We start from the raw sequence: 8,437 nt of genomic DNA on the forward strand, positions 1-8,437 counted from the left end.
TCTTCGCCCTTTCCATTCCTCATCCTAGGAGGGAGAGACAGACAGGTAGGAAACAATATTCAGTTGTAGCAACTGAAGTGAATCCAGGGAGGGAGCAGACTCTGCAAAGGTGTCAGATGTTCTCTGTCCTTCTTAATGATATAGTCATTTTTTTTCCCTCAGTTTGACACGTTTATTTAAATACAATTTGCATTGTGGAAAAAGATGGCTTCTTTCCTCATGTTCAGAATTAAAAGGATAGTTACTCATGGGATGGAGCAGAATCTAAGGGATTGGCACGTTGATATAAAATGTAGACATGCGTTGCTTCATATGGTGTATGCATGATATTATTCACTGTTATAAAAGCTTTGTAGCTATTATTTTTCACATTCTAATCTAGCACTGAAGTTATATTCTGTATTTCTTGTCATCTTTTTAATCGAATAGGATAGCAGAAAGTCATTCAGCAACTTTACTGGTTTGTTTTTCTCATGTAGCCTTGACATTTCATTTCCATTGTCCTTGATTCCTCCCACCATATCTCCTGCATATAAACCGGCATTTTCCCAATCACCATCAGTTCTGTGGAAGGGTCACATGCAACTCCTGTTTTTTGTTTCTGATATACAGCATCCGCAATTCTTTCGGATTTTCATTGAGAGGGAGTTGGAAATTGTTTCGAGAGAGAGGGGGAGAAACAGAACAGACATGAACTGTTGATCTCCGTTGTTACTCATAACGGAAAATCATTGCAGTGCGATCACTTCCCTTAAGCATGAATAGAGGGCAGCTGATGTCACTGCGCTTGTGGCGCAACGGTAGCACGTCTGACTCCAGATTCGAAGGTTGCGTGTTTAAATCACGTTAGACTCAATAAAAATCGGCTTCTTACATTTCAAATCAAGGAAGGATTACGTTTACTCCGTATATCTGTTGAGCCAAGTCTTCTTTGGGGAAACTTTCGATCACACGTGAAGCTTTGCTGTCAGTTTGATTTGTGAACACTGTGTCAGGGAGGTGGTGTGCCCAGTGTTTGGGTAAATGCTCAGCTTCCCCGAATGTGAGAATGAAAACACAAACTGTTCATCACGGGATTTAAACACAGCCTCTTCGGTCAGTTGGTGACAGCGTGGTGTGAATAACATTATACCAACAGTTTTACAGTATAATCCATAACCTCCCATCTTTATATTTCAATCTATCAGGAGGTCCCAGCTCCTCCTGTTGCAGCAGAGTGAGAGCGAGTTCAGATAGAAATGTTTCCCACCAACAGCAAATTCTTTCCTCTCACTGGACACAGTTAAAATTATCTTTATTCAACAGAAGGAGCGGAAACTACAGACTGACGGCCCCTCTCCACATTAACGGTGAGCCTGAATTGTATAAACGGTGTCAGTAAAATCCAATGGTGGACACTGATTTGGTTCAATCGTTTTTATTTGCCAAGTGTAATTCACCGAGAGGATGCTGCTGTGTGAAACAGCGTGGGGAATTACTGCAGGGCCTCCTGCGCATGGAACACACCGCAACAGATGTGTTTCACCTTCACCAGTTTATTCCTACTCTCGGAGAAGAGAAGTTTGATTATTCGGATCACAGCAGCCAGACTGAGAACAGGAGAAGAGCACTCAGCCCTTCACAAGCTTGTCACCACAGCTGGGTCATCGTGGCCCGTGTATCAGTATGGGATAGTAATCTGCATCTACTGACTGGAAGCAGAGCAAATTGGAGTGCTGGTGGGACTATCACACAGGAGAAAACGGCTTCGACAGATCAACTGGAGTGGTGCCCAATGCGCAACTCCGCTCACCTCAACTGAATAACTGCAAACAAATTACTCAGTGATTCAAAGGAATACTCAGTTTTGAATCTGCATTGTGTCATGCACCTTCGAGAATGATGTCAAAACACCTTCATTGCTGTAATGGAGTATCCTGTTGGGCAGAATATATCCGTTGTCAAATTTCCTCCATTCTGTTGGTCCAACTCCGATTTCACTCAGAATCACGAAATCTGTGACAGCGCAGACTGAGGCCATGCAGCCCACCTTAGCTCTGCTGGTTCAAAACAATATCTAAATAAGTGTCCCACTCTGTCGCCTGTTCTCTGTAAATCTGCACGTTGTTACATTGAACATGTCCACCGAATTTCCGTTTGTGTCCATTGAATCTGCCTCTTTGTCACTGTTAGATAGGGATTTACTGACCCCACTCCCTGTGCGAAAACGGTCTTCCTAATGTCACTTTTACTTATTTTCCTGATGACTTTAAATCTCTGCCAAATCGTTCTCGATCTTTTCAGGCCTGGGATCATTTTCACTACATTATTTCCTCTGTCTAAAACCCTCATGATGTGGAAAACCTCAATCAGGCCAGCTTTCAGCCCTCTGTTCTCCAAAGAGAATTGCCCCAAACTTTCCAATCTCCCTTCATTGCTGACATTCCTCAGGACGGCACCATTCACTTCAACCTGTACAGTGCTGTCTGCAATCACTTCACTTCCCCGCTTCCTGAAGTATCACCCTCAGAATTGAGCGTAATGCTGGTGGAGGATTCATTCAGACTCGGATTGCGCGGGCGAAAAATCTGCAATACTTGTTTTCACTTTCAACACGTGTTTCCCTTCGCCTTGTTCACAGCAATGGCGGCTCCGCGCCGTCCCTAATTCAGGCAGTCCAATCTTATTTAAGAAGCGGCTTTTTGAGAAAATTGATTGGGCATTTTCGCTCATGTCAATTTAAGAAATGAGAGTTCGCCTGGGATTGGAATCCGGGAACTCTCATACGGCTGCATATACTAGAAGACCCAAAGCTAGAATCATATCCCAGACTAACGAGCCCCCAGCCATGGGTGCAGCCACCTCCTGAAGTAGCTGAGACTTGCTCAGTACGAAATACATTGTACATTGCTCCCAGAATTGCAAGCTGGGACGAGTTTCAAGAACATCTGCTTCTCAATCTGCCTCCCTGCTCCCTGGACGCTGCTGTTTGTCCCATTCCCTAGGGACCGCTATCTCCACTGGTGGATAATTGAACCATTTTGTTTCTACTTACAAGCTGTGCTGGTGGAAGCCAGAGCCCATTCGTTCTTCTGCTCTCTCTCTCTCTCTCACTATTAAGTGAGGCAGGAGAAGTCAGTTACAGTCATGCGGAGGAAATGGGCAACTTTGAACGTGTTCCAAAGGTCCTGTTAACGGAGAGATAGAAAGATGCTGTGCTGTCCGGACAGAGAGAAATGGACACCGGAGACTCATCCCTCAGGGAAATTGTGATGAGTGCATTTTTGTGCGGCCTGCTTGGGGTTCAGAATTTGTCTTGACACAGCAATCCTACAGAGAGTCTTTTCTTACACGGGCGTTGGTTTCTTTCCTGCAGCAAATGCACAAAAGCAGCAAATCATGTGTTTCAACTTCACCAGTTCATTGCCATCTGAGAGAAGAGGTTTCACAAGAGATCAGAAGACAGCGACAGAGAACAGGACAAGACAACTCAGAGCTCCACCAGCGTGCCAGCGCAACTGTATAAATTTGACTTGCGGATCGATGTGACATATTTAACTCAGATACCCGAAGTTTTGGGAAGCAAGGTAGGGGAGAGAGCAGAGCGCCGTGATACGGGAAAGCTGCTAAAGATGACATTGAGTGAATAGGAGGAAATGGTTTCGCTTCTGGGTTATCATCCCAGCATGTACCCGCTGTGCCATTCTCCTGCACCTGCACGGCAGCTTTTCCAGAGAAGCATTCAGCTTTTCATCTGGCGTGTGACTTGCAAGTTCGAGAATGACGTTAGAAGATCTTCACTGCTGTAGTGTCATGTGCTGTTGTGCAGATATGTCGTCAATGTGCAAATATAAACTCAGAGAGCAATGTACACTAGAGACTCTGAGCCAGCCGAAACTTGCTCAGTGTGAAGTACATTCCACATTGCTCCAAGTATTGCAAGTAGCAAAGAGTTTCCAGAACTTCTGCTTGTCATTCCGTCCCCGGGGCGCTGATGTATGTCTTATCCCCAGGAAGTGGACAATCTCCACTGGCGGATAATTAAACCAATTTGTTTCTACTTGCACGTTGTTCTGGGGGGCGGGGGTTGGAGGGCAAGGGTCCATTCGCTCTTCTGCTCTCTCTCTCTCAATTCCTTGGGATGAGAGGTATCTGTTACACTAATACGTGGGAAGTGAGCAACTTTGATTGTGAACTTGCTCCCAGGGTCTGTTATCGGAGAGATAGAAAGATGCTGTGCTGGCTGGACAGAGAGAAATGGACACCGAGGACTCTTCGCCCAGGTAAATTCACATTGTTGTGCAGCCTTCTTGGTGTTCAGAAATCGTCTTCACGCAGCAATCTTACGGAAAGTCTATTGCAAAGTGGGCATCGCTTTCTTTGCTGCGACTGCGCAGCAGTTAACATCTGAGTCCCAAGTGTCCCAGATGAAGAGAATCCGAGTGAAACCTTCACTCACTGAGAGTCATCCCCATGGCCCGGAGCTGAGGGACTGCAGGCAGTCCAACACGGAAGTGATGGTTAAAAATGAACCATTGTTGCTCCCTCAGCCTCTCTGTCCCAGAGACAGGCAGTGGGACGGCATAAACACGTAGCACCATTCTCGCGCAGGCAGAAGCCGTTCAGCAGATCAAGTCCATGGCGACTGTCTGTCACTTGTCTCTCTTTGAGGTTATTCACAACCCGTGAAATGCGTACTAATAGTGGGGGACTGTGTCTGAGTGGTGGTACGGTTTGTGACATACTGATCGACTTGTCATTCACGTCCGAACAGGCGTGGCGAATTACTGCAGGGAATGGACGAAACTGCAAGGCATGTGTTTCAACTTTATCAATTCATTGGCATTTCACAGAAGTGGTTTTGCGATTTCGTTCATAGGAAACCTATGAAGAATAGGGAAAATCCACTCAGACCTCCAAAAAGCATGTTACTTGAACCGCGTGAGTTTCTGAATGATACATGGCATTCAGACCCTCAGGAAGCAGATGCAAAGGCAAGATACAAAACAAAGTTCTATGACAAGGGGCAGCTTCGATTCATCGACCTCTGACTTAGGAGACCAGCACACTCTCGCTGTGCCACTCTGCACCTACTCTAGCTGCCGCTTTCCACAGGTCCCTTCAGCCTTTCATCTGGCACGCAGCAGGCTCGTTCGAGCCTGATGTCAAACACCTCCACTGCTGTCGTGTAATATGCTGTTTCGCAGACGTATGGAGACTGTGCAAATAGAAACGTTTTTTCTAAATTCCCACATTCTGTTGGTCGAACTGTGCTTTCATTCTGAATTACAACATGTGTCATAGCGCAGACGGAGGCCATGCGGCCCACCTTCGCTCTGCTGGTTCGAAACAGTAAGTAAATGTGCGTGTCTATTCGTATCATTCTCTTGCCTTCTCCATGTAATTCTACACATTGTTACTTTAAACATGACCACCAATTTCCCTTTTGCGTCTCTGCCTCTGTGTAAATGTCAGATCGGGATTTTCTGACCCCAACCACTCCCTGTACGAAAGCATTCTTCCTAATGTCACTTTTAGTTCTTTTCCTCAAGACTTTAAAACCCAGCCGATCCTTTCAGGTGTGGGAGCATTTTGACTACATTACTTTCTCTGTCGAGAACCCGCATGACTTGGTAAAGTTCCTTCAGGCCAGATTTCAAACTTCCGTTCTCCGAGGAGAGCTGTTCGCATTTTCTAATCTAGCTTTATCACTGACATTCCTCAAATATCGCACCACTCACGTCAACCTGTTTAACGCTATCTCCAATCATTTCACTTCCTTGCTTTCTGCACCACCCGTACTCCAAGGAGCCCAATCTCGTTTAACGAAGGTACTTCTTGTGAAATTTTTGAAAGCACTTTGGTACAAGCCATGAAACGCGGGCTCGTCCGGGATCTCTCGCAAGTCTGTGTAGAAAAAGACCCAAAGGGAGAATCATACCCCGAGACCAACGAGCGACACATCGAACCCCCATCCATCCCCGCCCTACCTCTTGAACCAGCTGAGTCTTGCTCAGTGTGAAATACATTTGACATTGCTCTCAGAATTGCAAGCGGCAAAGAGTTTCCCGAACAGCTGCTTCTCATTCTGTCTCCCTGCTGCTGTTTGCCCGTCCCCAGGAACCGGGCCCTCTCTACCGGCAGAAAATTAAACCGTTTTGTTTCTAAACTTTTCTCTGACCCCGGAGTGACCAGTGACAAGCATTGCCCTCCTCGACATAGGATACACAGAAAAGGAGAAGACCCCGCAGACCTCCACGAGTGTGCCATCTCACCTGTGCACATTGGGCCAGTATATCAATGTGAAATAATTATGTCGAAGATCTTTGGAAAGCAGATCAGAAGACGAGGTGCTGAACAGTGCGCCGTCATACGGGAAAGCTGCTAAAGATGACATTTAGTGAATGTGACAGATAGTTTCCCTCCTGGGTTATGCTCCCATCACGCACCCGCAGACATATCTCCGACGTGCAAATCGTACAAACTCTGTCGAAGTTCCCACATTCTGTTTTTCGAACTGTGATTTCGCTCAGAATCACACAATTTCAACACTCGCAATGTTCACACTTTAACAATATGCTTTTAGATATACCGCTGCCCAGATTCGATTTCCGGGCAGGGAAGAAATTTATAGTAGAGCTGTCAGCCAGTACCTGCGTCTCCCTGGTGGTCTAGTGGTTAGGATTCGGCGCTTTCACCGCCACGGCCCGGGTTCGATTCCCAGTCAGGGCAGCAGTTTTCAATGGACTTCTTGGCTACCCATTCTCCTTAAATGTGCTGTACAGTTACTTGTTGGTCTTCGTAGTGACTGGCTGCTACAGTGTGTATGGCTCGTTGAAATAGTGTCCTGATTCAGGATTGTTTGTATGTTTAGGGATGATTGCTCCTGTAGCTAAGTTCTTGGTTCGCATGTGTTGTCTTCCTGTAGACGCTGTTTTGAATATTACCATTGACTGTTCGCTCTACTGTGATATCTAGAAATGGCACTTTGCTGTTGTTCTCCTATTTTGTGAATTTTATGCCAGTAAGGAGATTGTTGATGGTGTTGTAGGTTTCTTCTAATTTGTTTCAGTTTTTGATGACTTTGTCATCGCTGTAGCTGACCCAAAGTTTGGGTTGGGTCTTTGGAAGGGTTGTTTGTTCGAGTCTCTGCATTATTGCTTCTGCTAGGAATCCTGATACTGGTGGTTTCATGGGTGTTTCATTGATTTGTTTGTAGGGCTTGTTACTGAATATGAAGTGTTTGGTTAAGGCACAGTTCCATGCGCTTGACAGTGCTATCTTTGCTGATGAAGTTGGTGCTGTGTTTGTGTCTTTGGTTCTTCAAATAGTTTCTTCAGTTTTCTTTGGCCACGTTGATGTTAATGGATGTGAACCGGGCTGCTTTGTCAACTGACATCATTATTCCATCCTCTTCTATCTTCGGGTCATTGATGTTCAGGAATTCTTGGGTGGAGTAAATGGAGTGGCATGAATCTTCGACTTGGTGTTTTAGTCTTCAGTGAAGGTCTTTGACTAGTCTGTATATTGGTGTTCCAAGTAGTGAGACTATGGCCTGAGGGGGTCTCCTGGTTTGAAGAGGAGGAGAACAACAACAAAGTGCCATTCTTAGATGTCACAGTAGAGCGAACAATCAATGGGGAACTTCAACTAGCATCTACAGAAAAACAACACACACAAACCAAATACTTAACCACAGAAGCAATCATCCCAACACCCACAAACGAAGCTGCGTCAGGACATTATTTCAACGAGCCATGACACACCGCAGCACAGAGAAATTAGGAAGAGCACAAGAGAAATACGTATATAGTGTATTTTAGGAGAATGGGTATCCAATAAACCCAGTCCGCCGATTTCTCAGTGATGCTTCCAAGCTGACTCTCAAAAATTCGGTTTGTCCTCCATTCTTTCCTGTTTGTTTTTTGTGGGTTTTGAAAGCTTTTGGAATCCTCTGACTGAGTATTGGAGTTGGGAAGTTATGTTGTGGTTGTAGAGGACATTGGTTAGACCACTTTGGGTTAATATTGAGTGCAATTCTGGTCTCCCTCCTATCAGAAGGATATTGTGGAAATTTGAAAGGGTTCTGAAGCACCAATGGGTCCACAGAGGGGAAAAGGCCCTTCTGCTGCCCTGAGTGTGGGAAGGCCTTCAGTGATTCCTCTGCCCTGCTGACGCACCAGTTGTTTCCACACCGGGGAAGGCTGTTCTCTGGCCCTAAGTGCGAGATGGCCTTCAGCAGTTCGTCCCACCTGCTGAGACAACAGTGGGTCCACACAGAGGAGTGGCCTTTCTTCTGCCCCAAGTTCAGGAAGTGTTTTGCTCTTTCTTCCGACCTGCTGGCCCATTGCTGGGTCCACATGGGGGAGAGGTCGTTCAGTTGCCCTAAGTGCAGGAAGGCCTTCAGCAATTCCTCAGCCCTGCTGACGCACCAGTCCGTCCACACCGGGGATAAGCT

The sequence above is a fragment of the Hemiscyllium ocellatum genome (genome assembly GCF_020745735.1).
Source record: "Hemiscyllium ocellatum isolate sHemOce1 chromosome 27 unlocalized genomic scaffold, sHemOce1.pat.X.cur. SUPER_27_unloc_8, whole genome shotgun sequence".
Lineage (NCBI taxonomy): Eukaryota > Metazoa > Chordata > Chondrichthyes > Orectolobiformes > Hemiscylliidae > Hemiscyllium > Hemiscyllium ocellatum.